The sequence below is a fragment of the Octopus sinensis genome, linkage group LG7 (genome assembly GCF_006345805.1).
Source record: "Octopus sinensis linkage group LG7, ASM634580v1, whole genome shotgun sequence".
Taxonomy (NCBI): Eukaryota; Metazoa; Mollusca; class Cephalopoda; order Octopoda; family Octopodidae; genus Octopus; species Octopus sinensis.
The window spans coordinates 92,506,385-92,527,610 of NC_043003.1; the positions used below are offsets into that span (position 1 = coordinate 92,506,385).

The following is a 21,226-nucleotide window of genomic DNA, read 5'->3' on the forward strand; positions in this document are numbered from 1 at the left end:
CCAGTTATAAGTTACAGCTACAATATCCTTAACTGGACACTAAATGAACTGACCAAAATAGACAGGAAAACAAGAAAAATAATGACAGGATCTAGGATGCATCACCCAAAATCTGACATAGAAAGACTCTATATATACACGTATAGAAGGCGGTAGAGGCCTTATACAGCTGGAAAACTACTATAAAATAACCACCATAGGACTGCAAAAATATCTACTTCAGAAGGAAGGAAAACTGATACAAATAGCAGCAAAACACAAGCAAAAAAAAAAACTTTTCTCAGTATTTAAGGAAGCTGACAAATACAAACAAGAAATCATACCACCTAATAAGAAGAAGAAGAAGAAGAAGAGAAGAAGAAGAAGAAAGAAGAAGAAGAGAAGAAGAAAAAAGAAGAAGAAGAAGAGAAGAAGAGAAGAAGAAGAAGAAGAAGAAGAAGAAGAAGAAGAAGAAGAAGAAGAGAAAGAAGAAGAAGAAGAAGAAGAAACAACAAAAGCTATAAAACAAATGAAATCCAAACTAAAAATAGAATAGCGACAAACCATGATAAAACGATGGCAAGAAAAGCCCCTTCATGGTAAATACTGGACTAAACTAAACGCAAAAGAAATAGACAAAGAAAAATCCCAGCAATGGTTGAGAAGCTCAGGACTCAAAGCAGAGACAGAGGGATTTTTAATTGCAGCACAAGACCAAAGTCTCCCCACCAGAAATTACCAAAACACATGTAATGAAAAGAAATATAACAAGTAACTGCAGAATATGTGGAGATGGACAAGAAACAATAAATCATATTATCTCTGGCTGCCCAGTCCTGGCTAAGAAGGAATATATTCACAGACATGACAGAGTTGGAACCTACATACACTGGAAGCTATGCCAACATTATGGAATAACAACAGAAAAAAGATGGTATAGGCACACACCAGAAAAGGTCACAGAAAACGAGAAAGCAACAATACTCTGGGATATGCCGATACATACAGATAGAGAAATTAAGGCCAACAGACCAGATATAGTTGTCAGAGATCATGAAGAAAAAAATGCTTTCTAATTGATGTATCAATACCGGCAGATGACAACGTGTCTCTAAAAGAAATGGAGAAATTTCAAAATACAAAGACCTGGAAATAGAGGTAACCAGAATGTGGAATCTAAAAACAGAAACAATTCCTATCATAGTAGGTGTATTAGGCATGATAAAAAAATATTCAGACAAATACATAACAAAAACACCAGGACTTACAAATACATATAACATACAGAAAATTGCACTACTAGGCACTGCACACATCCTACGCAGAACACTTTCCATACAATAACCATCAGAGCATCACAACAAATCACAGCACATACCTAAGGCACACACAGCTGCGCTCGGTAGTGAAGTGAAAGCACGCTATAAAAATAAAACTACTGAATAATAATAATAATAATAATAATATAATAATAATAATAATAATAATAATAATAATAATAATAATAATAATAATAATAACAATATCTCTAGGAGGGATAGAATTACCGTACAGAGACTTGATTAAGCAAATTGAAACGGAAGGATACAAATGCTTTGGTGTACTAGAGTTCAACGAGATAATGGAAGAGGAAATGAAAGAGCAACTGAGGATGGAGTATTTCCGAAGACTAAGGTTGGTGCTGCGCTTAAAATTGACTGGATGGAATAAAATCCAAGCAGTTCATACGTGGGCGATAGCATCACTTCGACATGGAGCGGGAATTATCAAAAGGCAAAAGAGAGAAATGAAGAAAATGGATACCAAGACCAGAAAAATGTTGACAGTGCACGGAGAATTCCACCCCAGGAGTGAAGACCGATAGGCTGTACTTGTTCAGAAAAAATGTTGCCAGAACTGTATCGAAACTGAGGAAAACAGCCTAGGATGGTATATAAAAAATGCCGTGGAGCCACTGTTGAAATACACGAAGGCCGGCGTCATCAAAACTGGAAATAATGTAACTCCTACTAAATGTGATGAGAGCCTTTTTCTTTCGTTTGTCTACTCACTCGCATGTGTGTGTGTTGTGTGTGTGTGTGTGTGTGTGTGTGTGTGTGTGTGTGTGTGAGTGCGCGCGCGTGTATGTATGTATGTATGTGTGTTTGTGTATATATGAATGTCCGACAATCACCCTCCTCACCAAGCAAGCCTGGTGGGGTTGCCAGTTTAGTCACCGACGACCCGACCATGCTACAGTACAATAGTTGTACTGGATTAAATGGTACCAACAGCACTCAAAAGCGACCTGATATAATGCACTTCTTTCTCAGTCCTTAAATGACAGGGCAAAAGGAGCGCAAGAAGCAGCTGAGAGAAATGATGCCAAGAATTTTGTACTCTTATGTTAAGGAGATATATGGCCCAAAATCCGCAATAGCTCTAGTGAGAACAGCAAATGGACATACTTTTGACTGACACCTTCTATTCATAAGCGCTAGGTAGAACATTTTTCTGCCCTTTTGAATAGATCATCATCCGTTAACATGACGATGATAGAAAAAAATCGAACACCTTCCAATTATAGATGAGATGGTATTTGAACCAACTCTAAATGACATTAATTTAGCTGTGAATAAGCTGAATAACAATAGGGTTTCAGGGTCTGATGAAATCTGTACAGAGGTTTTGAAATATTCGGTGACAAAAAGTTTTAACTCCTAAATATATTAATTCGTCACTGTTGGAGAACTGAGAAAGTGCATCAAGACTGTATTGATGCCATTTTAGTTTCTTTGTATAAATCGGGGCCAATGGAGTGTGTCTGTATTTTCGTGGGTGTTGCTTGTTGTAGAAATTACTTGTTCATGCTTGTGTATTAATACCTCATCATAGTCAGTAAGTGTCTGAGTCTCAATGTGGTTTTCGCTCCTCCGGGGGCACAGTTAATTGTATCTTTACTATCAGACAATTTCAAGAAAGGCATTCGATACTGTTAATCGAAATGCTCTGTGACTAATTCTAAGGAAAATAGGTTGCCCAGAAAAATTTGCAAACATGATCAGGGCTTTGCATAAAGATATGAAGGCTAGAGTTAATTTTGGTGGCAGGCTTTCTGAATCTTTTGCCCTGGAAAATAGAGTAAAGGAAGGAGACCTTGATGCACCCACCCTCTTCGCAATATACTTTACTGTTGTGCAGTCACGCGCTTTTCAAAACTCAAAGGAGGATATTTATAGAAAATATCGAACAACAGGGAATATTTTCAATCTGATCAGACTGAAATTCAAAACAAAGTTTTTTCCTTTTTTTTTTACTTTACTCATTAGGGAACTCTTATACGCTGGCGATTGCGATCTAGTCAGTCACTCTGAAACAGGCCTGCAATCTCTTGTACCTGCATTTGACTCAGCTTGTGATGATTTTGGCTAGACCATCAATTTGAAAAAAAAACAACTTAGCTGTAATGTATCAACCTGTTAGTGGTGCTGTTTGCAACCCGCTAAAATTTTCGTTAAGGGTAAGTTACTTGAGATTGTTCACTTTTTTATCTACCTCGGAACCTCTGTACAAAATGATGGAAATCTGGACACAGAAATACATCTGCGAATTCAAATGGCAGCCCAAGCATCTGATGGCTTCGAGTCACGCGTTTGGCGCCAACGACATATGAATAACAATACAAAATTGGCTCTTTACAAATCGTTTGTCTTACCATCCCTGTTGTATCTTCTAAAACATGGACGTAATATGAAAAACATTTCAAATTGTTAGAACGATTCCACCAAGAATGCCTTTGCCGCATTTTAAACATTAAATGGGGTTTTGTTTTTTTACTCCAGACACAGATGACTTTGAGTCTGCAGGCATCACTTCAATTAAATCAATGATTCTGAAAAGTCAAATGATATCGTCTGGTCATATAGTTCGAATGGCGGATAAACGCACACCCAAACAGCTGTTTTATGGAGAGCTTGCTGAAGGGAAACTTAATCGGTGTAAACCTAAAAAGAGGTTTAAGGATAGCATAAGGACTAACACGAAATCACTTGGAATGGTCCCAAGAGCCATAGAAACCCTTATTCCGGATCGAGTTAGATGGCGAACGAAAGCGTGGAGAGGAGTGAAAGCTTTCGAGGAGGCCAGGATGACATATGCAAGACTCAAGAGAGATTTAAAGAAGAATGTTGCGATCAGCGAGAAGGTGAATCTCAGCTACTTTTTTCTATGTATAATTTGTGACTAATTTTATTTTGCTGGGCTAAAATCTCATTTGTGAACCCATGAAAAACGAACCTCCACCAACTATTCTGCCTATATGTCTGTGCACACATTTCAATGCCGTGTATACGATAAGGTTGCAACTCTAACGGAGGCCTCAAAAGACATTTTAAAATACACAAAGATCAGAACTTAACTGCAGCTCATGGTAGTCCAAATCAGATATGCAATCTATGTGGGTGTCTTTTCAATACATTGTCTGGTTTAAAAAGCCACATCAGACGCCATGATGGATCTGAGGTGTAGGTACTAGAGATCAGACTCTGCATAAAAAGTAGACAATCACCATGTATGCATGTATGTATGTGTGTGTGTGTGTGTGTGTGTGTGTGTGTGTGTGTGTGTGTGTGTGTGTGTGTGTGTGTGTGTGTGTGTGTAAGACCGCTCGAGCGTCTACTGCCGAACTTTGGGATTGAAAGCTATACCAACCAGAGAACTGGATACCACTGCATGGTCCCAAAGTTCCCACCCTTTTCATCTGTATTAAGTACTCATTTCTCCAACAGCTTAGTTTTCAGTGGTTGGCAGCTTTTTAATACATTGCCAAAACAACTTCAGAGATCTGCAAGGCGTAGAGGTGGTTGTTTTAAGTACACACTTAGACAAGTTTTTTTTAATGTTAGATATCAGATGAACCCACATTACATCAACAGATGCAAATGAAGGTATGTATAGGTTTCTGTGCATACACACACACATACATACATAGACAGATGCATACAAACATAGATGCATACATACATACATACATACATACATACATACAGTACATATAATATATTATATATATATATATATATATATATATATATATATATATATATATATATATATATATATATATAAACATATATACATGCGCAACAGACAGACATGCATATAAATATTGTGTATATATTTGAAATAAATTGACCGGATTCTCGTAGTTAGAATGACATTGTGTTATTTCCTTTACGGTAGACTAGTGGAGCGCGATTAATACTTTAAGAAGTAAAAGAGGAACGTGTATATTTGTAATGGGGATCATAGTTGAACTGAGAGGGGAAAATGAAATAGAAAACTGAATTAACTCATAACTTCCTGTAAGACATAATACCAAAGAGACTGCAACAATCCGCCACTCCTAAAACGCAGGATATCACAAGAATTGCACTAACTTTGTTTACATGTATTTTGAAGCATGTGAGAAACTCTCAGAGGTAATGAAAAGACTCTAATAATTTCTATCATTCATTTCTGTAATAGAATCATTACAGGACAGATTTTTATTTCGAAATTTTTTAACAGAACGCTAAGAGTTAAATAAAGATTATATGATATACTTGATGTCCTGTCAATTCGTCGACGTCGACGGCAATTTGCCGTCGTTTAATTTGTCCCCAGTCAATTCGTCGTTAGTCAATTCGTCCCCAGGTCAATTCATCGTCAGTTACTTCGTCGAGATCATAGAAAAAAATGGAAGAACGAATATCTGAACTAAAACACGTTTATTTTAAGGTTTGTTGTATTACATATTTATTTTTTCTTAAAATTTAAAATTATGTGCAATTGTTTTTAGAAAGATAATTTTTTGGCTTGGATCATAGCTTTCCATGACAATTTTTATACGCAGGTTCATATCTCTGTTTTTTTTTCTTTTCTTTATTTTGGCTTGGTTCTTCTCCTTACGTAAACTTCTTCAATTTGGTACTGGCAAATCTTCCCTCACATTTAATCGCATTAATAAGCTTCCAAATATTTGGATTACTAATATTTACTGTGTTTTTTAGCGCGCTGTGGTAGGCTCCTAAACCATTTGTAGTACGAACAATTCCCGTTATACATCGATCCCAAACATTCCATTGAAATAATGGAAATGGAGGTTCAAGACTTCGCCTCCGCCGTCCTCTTCTTCTAGGTGGTCCTGTATGATTATTTTCAAAATAGGATACAATTGACTGTGGAATATCATCATCATCTACAAGTTGTTCATATCCATCTACAACATCATCAACCGGCAGGAAGGCAAGGGCAACAAAAAACCGCATTTTAAGACTAAAACTGTCATGCTTTTACACATTTTGTCCTAAATGAAACAAGCAGCATGCCAAATTCAACCCAGGAAACGATTCCAGAAGTCCGTCATGGGCTAATTTTTCGAAATCAATAATTATATTATCAGATCCCTCATTCTGCTGTAATTCATTTATTTTGGTAAAAGGTCTACTATATGTGTCTTGACTTTGGTGAGAGAAGAATGCGAACAATCGTGAGGCAGTAAAATTGTCAATTTGAATGTGAAGTATATATAACTGAAAAAATATACTTGAGCAGCGCTTAAATGTTCCATCTGCCGCCTATTTCTTGTGCTGTTTTAACTGTTAAAGTGTTTCGTCACTTACAAATATTAGTATTCGTTTTGAATATTCCATCCCGCTGCCATACTGTAAAACTATTTCATCATTGTCAAGTTAGGAATATTCACCTGGAATGGAAAACCCAACATTTGTAAGTGGGGTGGCAAGATAGGTGGAATCAGTTTGCCTCCAACGTCTAATATTCCTATTAAGCTGTGCAAACGGAGGTATTTGCGACAATGTACAGTCGTTTAAATTCTGAACTTCACTGCAATAATTGAGCGAGGGGCATCACGAGATGAAATAGACTTTACTTTGATATTTGAAACTATTATCCTTGCATTTACCTCTGCAGCAGTTGAAGCATGATTATGGATCCCTATCTTCTTAAGCTATGTATAATTTTCATCTGTATGAAGTCTTGCCTTGTACACACGATTTTCGTAGCTCCAGTATATCTTCAATCCATCTGCATCCTGCTTATTTTTTTATTTTTTTCTTTTCTCTGAAGTTATGATCTTGCAGCTAGTCATGCTGATGGGTACTGAATAAATTTAATCAGATTTGCTTGAAAATCTTTGTTCGTAAACTGTTCAGCGCAGATACTTAAGGGAGAGAGAGTTGGGGGTTAAAGAAAGAAAAAAATATCTAAAACTGCGCAACGACAATTTTAATTTTAAAGGGATTGTTCCCAACTTTCCCTCGAAAATCACATTTAAGAGCATTTGGGGACGAATTGGTCAGCGACGAATTGACCTGGGGAACAATTGATCAACGACGAATTGACCGGGGACAAATTAACCGACGACGAAATAACCGGGGAAGAATTGTCCGAGCACCGATAAACTTCACTCCATTACACTTAAATTTACTTTACCAACGAAAACAATAAAATAAAACAAAATATAAAATTGACTCCCGACGAAGTGATTCTCTCCCTTTCAATAGAAACGACAGTTTAGAACAGTGTTTTTCAAACTTTTTTGTCGCGTCCCATGTTATCTATCTCGCGACCCACTGAAGAGTCAGGACCCACAGTTTGAAAAACGCTGGTTTATATTCTGCACTTTGCAGCCATTTGCGTTTTTTTTTTCTTTCCTTCTTTTTTGTCGTGACCCATTCTATTTATCTCACGATCCACTGAAGGGTCGGGACCCACAGTCTGAAAAACGCTGGCTTAGAATATATATGTACATACAGTATTCAAAATAATAATTTTATGCAATCTTACGATGAGTGTCGCTCAACGAATTAACCACCAAGTACAATGCATTATTTCGATCAACGTTGGGTGTTCTTTTACACACACACACAACACACACACACACACACACCACACACACACATATATATATTCATATATATTCATATATAAATATATGTGTGCATGCAGTTCACAACTAATTCTTTATACCAAATTCTGAAACCTCTAAAGTCCAAAATTGTATTCAAGTGATAGAAAAACAACAAAGGAAATATTCCTGAAAGGAATAACAAAGGCGGCGAACTGGCAGAAACGTTAGCACGCCGGGCGAAATGCGTAAGCGTATTTCGTCTGCCGTTACGTTCTGAGTTCAAATTCCGCCGAAGTCGACTTTGCCTTTCATCCTTTCGGGGTCGATAAATTAAGTACCAGTTACGCACTGGGGTCGATATAATCGACTAAATCACTTTGTCTGTCCTTGTTTGTCCTCTCTGTGTTTAGCCCCTTGTGGGTAGTAAAGAAATAGGAAACATTCCTGAAAGCGCTCGGAAATGGTTATTTTTAAAAAACAAAGTAGGTTGCTGTCGGTGAACATAACAATGGTATTTGGTGATCAACGTTTACAGATAAAAGGTTAACCACATAAAGTGTATAAATTAAATCGCTATTAATAAATTGACTAATGGTCATAGATTGGCAGAATCATTACCGCGTCAAGCAAAATGCTTTCGGCATTTCTTTAGGTTCCTTACGTTCTAAGTTCAATTTCAGTCGATACCAGTCAAGTAACGAGGCTAATGTAATTGACAAGAAACCTCCCACCTAAGATTTTAAACCTTGTGACAAAATTAGAAAGAATTATCAAGATATTGACTAAGGGAGATAGACTAGCAGAATAAACAACAAAGGGACTATTAATATGAATATATGACAAATTAAAAACAAGATAATGCAAAAACGGGACAAGGTTGCATATTTATTAAGATTTGCTTGAACAGATGGCTGTGCCTCGTGAAATATGTTCACGTTCTACTGAGCCAATATAAATAATAGTTTCTTACATAATCACATTTTTGGCGGGTCGAAGGAAGTAGTTGATTGTATCGGCACCAGTACTTAGTGCTTTATTTGGTAGGCCCTGTCAGATTCACAGGTGATGTCAAATTTAGTATGATTTGAACTCGGTATGTAGAAAGAATTGAAACAAATATCACAAAACATTGTTATATTTGTTTCGACATTACAATTCAATCAAGCAGGACCAGCAAAATAAAGTACCAATCAAGTGCTGGTGTCGATACAATCTACTGCTTCCTCTTCCCCTCACAAAACACCTGACCTTGTGGTAATGTAAGAAATTTTTATTTATAGATTGGTTCAGTAGAACGAGATACTGTCATCTTTTCAAGCAAATCTTAATTAATATGCGACCTTGTCCCGTTTTGTAATATCTTGTTTTTAATTTATTGTATATTCTTATAGTTAGTTCTTTTTGTTGTTTCTCGGGACTGAAATATAGGTATATTTTCAGTCCCCAATAACAGTCAGATACAACAAGAAAGAAGCAATTTGGAACTATAGAATATTGTAAATTATACTTTGTGTAATACTCTCTCACTTTTTCTCTTGTTCTCTTTTTCTCTTTCACACACACATACACACACACACACACACACAACACACACACACACACACACACACACACACACACACACACACACACACACACACACACACACACACACACACGTACATGCAATCATAGATAGATAGATAGATAGATAGATAGATAGATAGATAGATAGATAGATAGATAGATAGATAGATAGATAGATAGATAAACAGACAGACAGACACAGGCATATATATTTATATATCTTTTATCCTTTATTTGTTTCAGTCATTAGACAGGCCATGCTGGAAAACCGCCTTCAACAATTTTAGTCAAATGAATCGATCCCTGTACTTATTACTTTCGCCTTAGCGAAGGCGGAGGTATTGTTTTCAGTCGTGTTTGTTTGTTTGTGTGTCCGTGGACAAGATATCTCAAGCACCGCTTGATGGATTCGGATGAAGCATTGAGGAACATTTGGCCTCGTGACTGGCATGAACTGATTAGATTTGGGGATCGATCCGGTACAGAAGAAGGATTCTAGATTATTTGTTATATTTACTTTACTTTAAATGAAGTATAACAATCTTACGTTCACTTTCAATGCTTTCTCTGATTATCTCCCTTGAAAAGCACGCTCATGGTTTCCGCGTAAGTTATGGCGGCGTTGCTGCTTCCAAAGTTTTACTTTTGTTTCTCTATTATTAATTTTACTCCCGTCTCTATCTTAGATGGATAAAGAAATCAAACTACATAAACAAACGGCAGCAAAACCGTTCAGAAATTAAATAACACTAACATATTCAGTAACAATAATAAATTCAATTTATCCTCGACAATTTTTAGTTTTACCCAATTTGAATATATCGCTCCTGTTTAAAACCTTTTACCTATTTGACAATTGCATTTCTAGCTCTGTCTTGAAGGAAGCTTTACTACTTGAACTCACATTTTTGTGCGCAACGATGTTGTTAAACCTCCGTTAACAGCACCGTATGAAGGTCCTTTCCGTTTTCTTTCACGCACGGATAAATTTTCACTATAGACCTTTTTGGTCGTAAAGACACTGTATCAGTGAATAGACTAAAATAAGGCTTTATAGAGAAAACTGTCCCTGTTCCCACAGCAGACGACACACACACACAGCATTACAAACACGGCTTGCACACCCATCTTCACATTCCATGGTTATCATTGGGATCGATCAGGTACCGGACAAGGATTCCGAATTATTTTTCCGGTTTTTTTTCCCTTATTTTTTGAGAGTGGTCGGGTTCATTTTTAGTATTCTCGTTTGTGAGTGCAGTCGAGTTTATTTCGGATATTCTCATTTAAAAAATCATCTCCGGCTAATCGTTGTGACGACGTTAGTGTTCCCTTGGCGGAGGTTTGCCCTCTCTAGGTACTCTTATCCTTTTTAATCCTGATTCTTATTCTGTTGGTTTCTTTTGCTGAACCTATAAGTTACGGGGACGTAAACACTCTAACACCAGTTGTCAAGCAATGGTGGGAGACAAATACACACACACATATGTATATACATTATATATATATATATATATATATATATATATATATATATATATATAAACACAACGGATGTCTTTCATTTTCCGTCCACCAAATCCACTCACAAGGCTTTGGTCGGCCTGAGGCTATAGTAGAAGACATTTGCCCAAGGTGGCACGAAGCGGGACAGGACCAAGAACTGCGGGATTGGAAAGCAAGCTTCTTACCAGAGCTATGTTGCGCCTATATATATATGTATACATAAACATACATAAACGTGTGTATGTATGTGTGTGTGTGTGTGTGTGTGTGCGCGCGCGTGCGCGCAGTTCGTAATCAATCCTTTATCCAAAATTCCGAAAACCTCCAAAATCCAAACTTTCATTCAAGTGAGTGAAGTGCAACAAATAGAATATTCTTGTGAGGGCTTGGGTTATTTTAAAAAATAAAGCAAGTTGCTATAGGTGAACATAAAATCAGTTTGATTGCCTTACGCCCACAAACAAACGTTCAACCACTTAAATTGCATAAGCTAAATCATTACATTATTAATAAATTAACTAAAGCGGCGAACTGGTAGAATCGTTACCTCGCCGTTCAAAAATGCTTAGCGGCATTTTAGGTTCTCAGTTCAAATTCCCCCGAGGTCGACTTTGCCTTTCATCCTTTCGGAGTCGATAAATTAAGTACCAGTTGCGTACTGGGGTCGATCTAATCGACTAGCCCCCTCCACAAACATTTCGGGCCATGTGCCTAGAGTAGAAAAGAATAAATTGACTAAGGCGACAAGCTGGTAGAATCGTTACCGCACTGGTCAAAATATTTAGCGATATTTTTCGCTCTGAGTTCAAATTCCGCCGAGGTCGACTTTACCTTTCATCCTTTCGGGGTCGATAAAATAAGTACCAGATGTGTACAGCGGTCGATGTAATCGACTATCCCCTTCCTTTAAATTCCAGGCCTTGTGCCTGTAGTAGAAAGGATTATTACTAAACTGACTAAGGCATCGACCTGGTAGAAACGTAACCGCGTCGGGTAAAATGCTCAGTGGCATTTCTTCCGGCACTTGATGTTCTGAGTTCGATTTCTGCCGAGGTTAACTTTGCCTCTCATTCTTTCGAGGTCGGTAAAATATGTTCCAGCTGTTCCTGGGGGGGGGGGATGAAATCGCCAAGCTCCACCCCCTCCTCCAAAATGATTCACGTCTTATGCTTGTTGTAGAAAGAATTATTCATAAACTGACTGAAGCGATAGATTGGCAGAACCAGTTACAGCGTCGGTTAAAATGTCATATGATATTTATTCCGGCTTTTCACGCCATGTTTCAATTTAGCAGGGTCGACCAAATAAAGTACCAATCAAGCACTGGTATCGATACAATCAACTGCCTCTCCTTCCCCGCCAAAAATATCTGACCTTGTTATGTAAGAAATTACTGTTAGTAGATTAGCTCAGTAGAACGTGATGAATATTGCACGAGATACTGTCATCTTTTCAAGCAAATCTTAATTAATATGCGACCTTGTCCCGTTTTGTAATATCTTGTTTTTATTTGTTGTATATTCTTATTATTAGTTCCTTTGTTGTTTTTAGGTACTGGGATATAGGTACTTTTTCAGTTCCCAATAACAGGGAGATATAAAAACAAATAAAGAGATAATTTGAAACTACAGAATATAAATATTCTCTCGCTATTTTTCTCTCTTCCCTTTTTCTTTCTTTCTTTCTGTCTTTCTTTCTTTATTTATTTCTCCTTTCTTTCTCTCTCTCTCTCTCTCTCTCTCTCTCTCCCTCTCTCTCTCTCTCTCACTCACACACTCATTCCCCTGCGCACGCTAGACCATGAACTGAAGCTAGTTAGACATGACGTGTGAACATACTGTATATTTTAATGAATAATTATACGAATTAATTAATATGGTAGTGGAAGCACTAAATAGCTAATTAGAAATAATTGCACCAAGAGAAATAAAATGTAATACTAGAATATCTACTATAACAATATCCTTGTGTCTTCGTCTGTCACCTCATATGAATGAGAAAGGAATAGATGAGTAAGGAAGGAAGGAAGGAGCGATGGCGAACTGGTAGTGGAATAATGGAAATTCTACGGTGAAAAAAATCAAACAGCGTTTCAACTCTGTGTGAGTATATGTATGTGTGTGCGTGTACAAGGAAAGTATGTGAAAGGTTGTCTGTGAGAACCAACGTTCTTTCAGTAATTAACGATGATTGATGTCACATCTCAACGGACAACCACTAGGTAACATTGACAAGTGTATTAATTTGATTTACCATCCCTATTCTGTTTTGTTACAAATAATTATTACGATCACACACACCCACACAAACATATACAATTTCATTAGAGAAAATAATTATTGCCTGAGTGTATCAAGAATATAAAACGACTGCAATTGAAAAGTATATCATGAATACACATCTTAATTTAACAGTTTATACATGTCCTTAATTTATTTATATTAAGAAATTTTTACCCAGTGTATTTTATAATGGTGTTCTTTCAGTAATTAACGATGATCGTTGTCTCATCTCAAAATACAACCACTAAATAACATTGAGAAGTGTATTAATTTGATTTATCATCCATATTCTATCTGTTGTGTCACAAATGATTATTACAATCACACACATATACATAAATATATACATATACAAGCTCATTATAGAAAATACTTATTGCCTGAGTGTATCAAGAAAATATAACGACTGCGGTTGAAACGTTATGTCATAAATACACATTTAACAGTTCATATATGTACCTAATTTATTTATATTAAGAAATTTATGTAATAAATTATGAATAGGGAGTTTTTACAATATCAACTCTAAGTCACGGACTGCTTTTTGTAGCTTTAAGCCGTATGAGTTTACGTTGGTTTGAGTAATGGAGAGCGCAATTGAAAAGAAACGTCGCTTCGAAAAAGTTGGTATTTACTTGCCAGCTCCTGTATTTAGTCACGGCCAGCTTTATGTGGTCTTGATTCGTACAAGAAGGAAGGAAAACTTAATTTTGTTTTTAAGGAAACAAGCATTCAAGTTAGTTGCGGATAGATTTTTTCACAAAAAATTTGGTAATAAAAGAATTATTAAACTAAAAACTTGGTTTTGTACCTTATCTCTCTCTATATAAACAGCAAAATGTCTGCGTGCGTGTCCTTTATACAAATCCACAATTTTTCAGTTAGAGGGCTCGCACTTTCTATGGTCATTCAAAACCGTCCAAGGGTGGTCGAGCACATCTTTACATTTCCCCAGTCACCCCGCAAAGCCATTAAAAAATCAATAGAAGTGACATTTTTGTGAATTTTCTATCCAAAAACCCAATCAAAATGCCCGAAACTTGATACGCCAGTTGAATGCCAGCTAGCTGTATATGATTGGTCGGAGATTTGGACAGTACTGGCGTGTATGTGTGCACGCACGCAGTTGTATATGCATACGTTGCCGGGTCATAGTGCTAGTTTATATATAAAATACTACAATTAGCTGTCATTTTTTACGGCACGGTGCCAGCTAATATGATTAATATTATTATTTAGATATTATTTCGGACAACTTTGAATATGGCTTAGTCCTATGAACCTAATCAGTGGAGTGTAAGTTTCACCCTAATTGACGAAATAGTAATGGCAGAATCATGAAATTTCACGAACAAGATTGTACATGATTGACGCAGAAATACATGTACAAGATTGTAAAATGGTTAGTTAGTTAGTTAGTTAGTTAGTTAGTTAATTTGGCTCAAAAGCAAATAGCAAGGCCATGTAGGGAGACATGGAGTTAAGTACAGGGTGGTGTTCATGTAAAGAGTTCAGGCCACTTAAGGTCAAGGGAGGCTTTGAACAAAGCGGTCGTCGGCATCTTCACCATCTCGTCTGGCAGCTTGTTCCACGGATCCGCAACCCGGACGGAGAAAGCTCCTCTCCTTCGATTGAGATGAAATCGTCGCAGGTAGAGCTTTTCGGAATGACCCCGCAGCCGACGCTCTGGAGCAGGAGTGAAGAACAGCTCTTTCGAGAGGTTACACTTTCCGCTTATGATGTTGTGGGTGAGAATGAGATCACCACGGCGGCGGCGTTTTTCAAGAGAATAAAGGTCGAGCGTCCTCAGCCTTTCTTCATAGGACAAATTTTTGAGACCATGAACCATGCGGGTAGCCAGCTTCTGGACTCTTTCGAGATGCTGTATGTCTTTGAGGAGATAAAGAGAAGAGGCTTGAATCTCGTACTCCAATACGGCGGAGAAAATACTGTTTCGTGAATTGAAATTCTGTGTTGAAACTGGCTTAGTTGTTTTCTAATTGAAACCTGTTTTAGGTTCGTGGGTGGTTTCGTTCACCATTTTTCAGTCAAAATATTTTGATTTGTTTTTTTGTTTCGATATTTCATGTGCTATTATCTATATTTCTTTTGAAGGCAGTGAGTCGGCAGAAACGTTAGCATTTCGGACAAAATGCCTGGCGGCATTTTTTCTGCACGTTCTGAATGCGAATTTCGCTGAGGCCGATTTTGCTTTTCATCCTTTCAGAGTCGATAAAATAAGTACAAGTTGAGCACTGGAGTCGATGTAATCCACTAACCCCAACCCACCTGAAATTGCTGGCTTTGTGTCAAAATTCGAAAACATTATTTGTCGCTAATTTGCATTTTTGTTTTTCATTATGAATTAAAAGCTGCGCTAATGTTGTAAACATTATCGACCGCATATACACACTATGTGTTTTACTTGTTCGCCGGTTCGCTGCGGACAGCGCTCTGAGAAGGACTTCTTCTTAGCACTGAGTGTTAAAACATCTAAAAGTCATAGACAGGCGAGACAACTCACTCCCAGGAACTATGAATACCGATATATTTCCATTGGGGGGGGGGTATCAACATTACGTACTAGAATAGGACCCAGAACGAACTGAATTGCTAGTCTACGACTATATCTACACAAAGAGCGTGAGAACCATTTGCTAGTGTGTCAGGACGATGTCCCATAAGATTAAATTCCATTCAGACCACTTTGTAAAGAGGCTTACTTTATAATTCCACAATGCTTCAAATATACGATCCAATACGACCAGGAACAATTACTAGTTATTGTTGTTTTATAGGTAACATGATGTGGTATAATCAGTTGTTTATTTGTTGTTGTTTGTTCCTTCTCGAGCCATGCCTGGCCGGTTTCCCGTTTCTTGGCGTATAGGTTCCCCACCTGGACGAAATGCCGGTCCGTCGCAGGTGAGCTGCAAGATGCAGGAGGAAAGAGTGAGAGAAAGTTGTAGCGAAAGAATCAGCAGAATTTTCGCCATTACCTTCTGCCGGAGCTGCGTGGAGCTTAGGTGTTTCGCTCATAAGCACACACATCGCTCGGTCTGAGAGTCGAACCCGCGATCCCTCGACCTTGAGTCGGCTGCTCTAACCACTAGGCCATGTGCCTCCACAGTGGTTTATTGACCTTATTGGAAAGGAATTGATCATCAGTCCTATTAAGCAAACTTATGATCAAAGACGTTCCAATCATTAGCACCCAGTCGTTAATTTAGCAGTAGTGTATTAAGGACAGTAACATGTTCTCACTTTTTAAAAAGATAATAGTGTGTGATCTGAAGGGGTACGATGAGGTCCGCCTTAACAGCATTAAACACCCCCGGGCAAATTAATGCACTGGGCTCTATTATATTGATTTATTGACACTAAACCACAGCATACACATATCGGAATTGAGCCCCTAGATACAGCTTAATGTTGATCGCGTGGACCGATGACTTAAGGCGTTCCAGCTATGACCATTCTGTCTTTTTCCCACGTTACAGGAAATCTAGAACCTCACTATCCAACACTTCTTCCTTCAGCCAGTACGATGTAATTCGTGGAAGGTTTTATTGCTATCTCTAACTGGTCCGATGTGCATGTAGAGACTGTTTCTATGGTTTGATACGTGGGCGAGCTGGCAGAAACGTTAGCACACCGGGCGAAATGCTTAGCGGTATTGCGTCTGTCGTTGCGTTCTGAGTTCAAATTCCGCCGAGGTCGACTTTGCCTTTCATCCTTTCGGGGTCGATAAATTAAGTACCAGTTACGCACTGGGGTTGATGTAATCGACTTAATCCGTTTGTCTGTCCTTGTTTGTCCCCTCTATGTTTAGCCCCTTGTGGGCAATAAAGAAACAGATATGTGGGCGTTTGTGCTTGTGTCTGAGTTAGCTTCTCGTCTGTGTATTAGAGACGGAACAATTCATAAAATGATGGCCACTTCTAGAATGTATCTGTTCTATCAGATTGACAATAACAACGACAAACTAGTATTAGGTCTGTGAAGAGATTTTATGACCAACTGAAAATTCTCTTTAACTGTCTACACAGACACTACTTATATTTTAATACCACTGAGGACATAACGAAACCGGATAGAATAATTTGTACATATAACACATTTTCTGCAGTCGTATCGATATATAATTACTGGTGCGTTTACAATGATTTCTGAAAGCTATAATTTACTACATAACCATAGATTTTAGTCAATATTTTAGAAAAATGACTACATATAGACAAACACACTAAAACGCATACACACAGAAACATGTTAATACGAACATGTAAACAACGTATGAAGAAACATGTTTATGCAGAAAGTAGTAATATTAGTCATGGCTGTGTGGTTAAGACGTTCGCTTCCCAACCACGTGGTTTCACGTTCAGTCTCAATGTATGACGCTTTCGGCAAGTGTCTTCTACTATAGTGCCAGGCCGTATATATGTACCGGTGTACTTCCGGAAGTACCGGATACATTTAAAAAAAGTGGGGTTTTTTATATATGGGGGTTAGGGTTAGGGTTAGGGTTTGTGTTAGGGTTGGGTTAGGGATGGGAGAAAAGGGTTTCTGTTATCTTCAGAAAAGTAAACAAAGTCACGTGTGTACATATACCGAAGCATCGCCACATACTCTAACCCTAATACAAACCCTAACCCTAACCCCCCATATATATAAAAAAAAAAACACTTTTTTGAAATGTATCCGGTACTTCCGGAAGTACACCGGTACATATACCGTAAGATCGCCAAGTCTTGTAAATGAATTTGGGATGCACACGCGCGTATATCTGTGTATATATGAGTTTGTATTTCCCTTAACTTCACGTGTGTTCGCAAACTGACGGTGGAGTTTGTTTCTAGTTCTCCGCATAAAACATATTCTGGCTGTTTGATAGACTGGGAGATTATTACTCCGTCTTATGAGGAGGCACATGGCCTAGTGGTTAGAGCAGCAGATTCGCAGTCGAGGGATCACGGGTTCAAATCTCAGACCGGGTGATGTGTGTGCTTATGAGCGAAACACCTAAGCTCCACGTGGCTCCAGCAAAAGGTAATGGCGAACTTCTGCTGACTCTTTCGCCACAACTTTCTCTCACTCTTTCCTTCTGCATCTTGCAGCTCACCTGCGACGGACCGGCGTCCCGTCCAGGTGAGGAACCTATACGCCAAGGAAACCGGGAAATCGGCCCTTATGAGCCAGGCATGACTCGAGAAGGAACAAAAAAAGAACTCCGTTCTGAAATAAATGCAGATTAGAGACAAGAAGGGAAGAGGTACTCGATGTCATGGAACCTGATACTTGATAGGTACTTTATTTTATTGATCTCGAAAGGATGAAAAGCAAAACTGACATCGATGGGACAAAAATAAAAACACCAGAAGAAATACTGAAAAATCATCTATTCTGACGCTCTATCGATTCTGTCAACTACCTGTCCTTACTCTCTTTTACTCTTTTACTTGTTTCAGTCATTTGACTGTGACCATGCTGGAGCACCGCCTTTAGTCGAGCAAATCGCCCCCAGGACTTATTCTTTGTAAGCTTAGTACTCATTCTATCGGTCTCTTTTGCCGAACCGCTAAGTTATGGGGACGTAAACACACCAGCATCGGTTATCAAGTGATGTTGGGGGGACAAACACAGACACAACAAACATACACACATACATACATAATATATATATATATAATATATATATATATATATATATATATATATATATACATACATACACATACATACATATACATATGTATATATATATATATATATATATATATATATATATATATATATATATATATATAAAACGGGAAGCTTTATGAAAATAAACAAAAGACGAAGGCAGGTGGAGTACAAACAAACAATTGTATTAGTATGGCGCTCAGGATATAAATAAAACAAGTCTTTTACGTTTCGAGCCTACGCTCTTCAACAGAAAGATACACAGAAAAGAACACGGAGAGAAACAAGGAGAAAAATGCGTGCAGATATATATATATATATATATATATATTATAGTATATATATATATATATATAATATATATATATATATATATACGACGGGCTTCTTTCAGTTTCCGTCTACCAAATCCACTCACAAGGCTTTGGTCGGCCCGAGTTATAGTAGAAGACACTTGCCCAAGGTGCCACGCAGTGGGACTGAACCCAGAACCATGTAGTTCGTAAGCAAGCTACTTATTACACAGCCACTCCTACGCCTACCTTCTTTTTTATAATCTTTTTCACTATAGGCACAGGACCTGAAATTTTCGGTGAGAGGTTAGTTAATTGCACTGACTCCAGTATTTGGTTGACACTTCATTTATTGATCCCGAAAAGATAAAAGGAAAATTCGACTTCGGCAGTATTTTAACTCTCAACGTAAAGAACCTGAAGAAAAGCTGCTAAGCATTTTGTCTAGCGCTCTAACGATTTTACCAGCTCATCATCTTCCTTCTCTTTAATAGTAAGAGAATAATAAAAAAAGACAATACATCGAGTTATAATACTTCATGTGTGAAACAATTAAACCATTCTCATCGCAGTTCCATGACCTCTAGGATATTTGAACTTCTTGTTTTGACCTCTGAAATATGTGAATCTGTTGTTGACTTGTTACGTTGTCCAACGGAAATTGAAGGAACGAAAGACAAAAGTCAAAGGAAGAAGACCCAAAAAGTATATAAATAAATATAAATAATCGCGAGAAAGGTCACCAGAGAATTCAGATATCGGTTAAGGTCAGTGAACAATAAATGATGTTTGACGAAAATAACTTCAATATATGCAGTATTTCTCTCACGGTGAATGAAGCCTTCAAGTCAAACACGAAATGTTTTTACCTCCATATTCCTCTTAGAGTTCGTCCACGTATATAGTTGAGTGTGGTGGTGTGGGGTGCAGTTGTCTGCTATCTGATTTACTAAGCAGTAGCAATGTCTATAAGCTTTTCCAGGCTGGAGTTGTAACAATAATAAAGGCAAGAAGAAAAACGACTATCTGATCATAATTCACATAATCAATTTAGTCAATCTCTCTAAATCCGTCTGACAGATTGAATGGCAGAGATTATTAATTGGAGGACAGGGAGGATCACCCAAATAGACACAGCAGTGATTTTTAATTGACAGACATAGGTGAAGACTTATGACTAATTTGAACAACTAGATAACTCTGATTGTTAACAAACGGACCGAGGTTAATTAATGATGGCCTACCTTTTAAGACCAACATGTGGAAATGTAATTGTTTGCTTTTTTAATAATCCCGCTATTGGAATATTAGCCATATGCTTATATATATGTTAATTTTAAATAAATGCTTATAAATAAGCAGCCTAATAGGGAATTCTTAACTCATTTGTAAACGATTTTAAAATTATGTTTTGTGATACTAAGTGGTATGTAATTAAATATCACCAAAGAAAACCCCCATCTTTTTTGAGATCATGTTAAACTTTAAAATTTCTTTGACAAATTGAGCGACTTTTCATTAAAATATTTGAGAGAGTTATTTTTCTGTGGTGAGAGGACATAGGGTGCAAATGTGACATCAGGAGAGCTAGAATGGAATTTGGTACTAAAGAGCATTAACAGAGTATTCGTTGTTTTTGATAGTCATTGAAATTTGATTCACTCTGCTTATTTTGAGTTAGGAATAGGCAATTCTTTTGTCCTGTGATATCGCCTGGGGTAAAAAGACATTGAGTGACATAAAGTCAGATTATTTTGCTGTTCGTTTAGCCTGCAAGTTATTGTGTATAAAAGACATAATAGGATATGGTTATTAACGAAATGGAGTGATCGCTTAATGGTGAGAAAGATGTGGTTATGTAACCGAAGGAAGTGGGATTGGTAGCCAGGAGTGCTAGGTGTTGCAAGTTTTATGCCACTGTATATGGAAATGGATATGTTAGCTTTTTACTTGGATAGGAGTAATGAAGACCAGCTAGACGTAGAAGATTAGAAGCCATACTGAAAATGACTTTCATACAG

The 21,226-nt window shown here is 37.5% G+C and overlaps 1 protein-coding gene and 1 long non-coding RNA gene across 3 annotated transcripts in view; one reads left to right on the top strand and one right to left on the bottom strand.

The window, feature by feature from the left end:
- Positions 1-21,226, bottom strand: part of LOC115214001 (apoptosis-stimulating of p53 protein 2) — a 210,716-nt gene that overhangs the window by 172,041 nt on the left and 17,449 nt on the right. The window lies entirely within an intron of this gene.
- Positions 13,416-14,431, top strand: LOC118764326. Its single transcript, XR_005000140.1, has 4 exons — positions 13,416-13,525; positions 13,782-13,783; positions 13,962-13,964; positions 14,386-14,431. It is a non-coding gene; the product is annotated as an uncharacterized LOC118764326 (long non-coding RNA).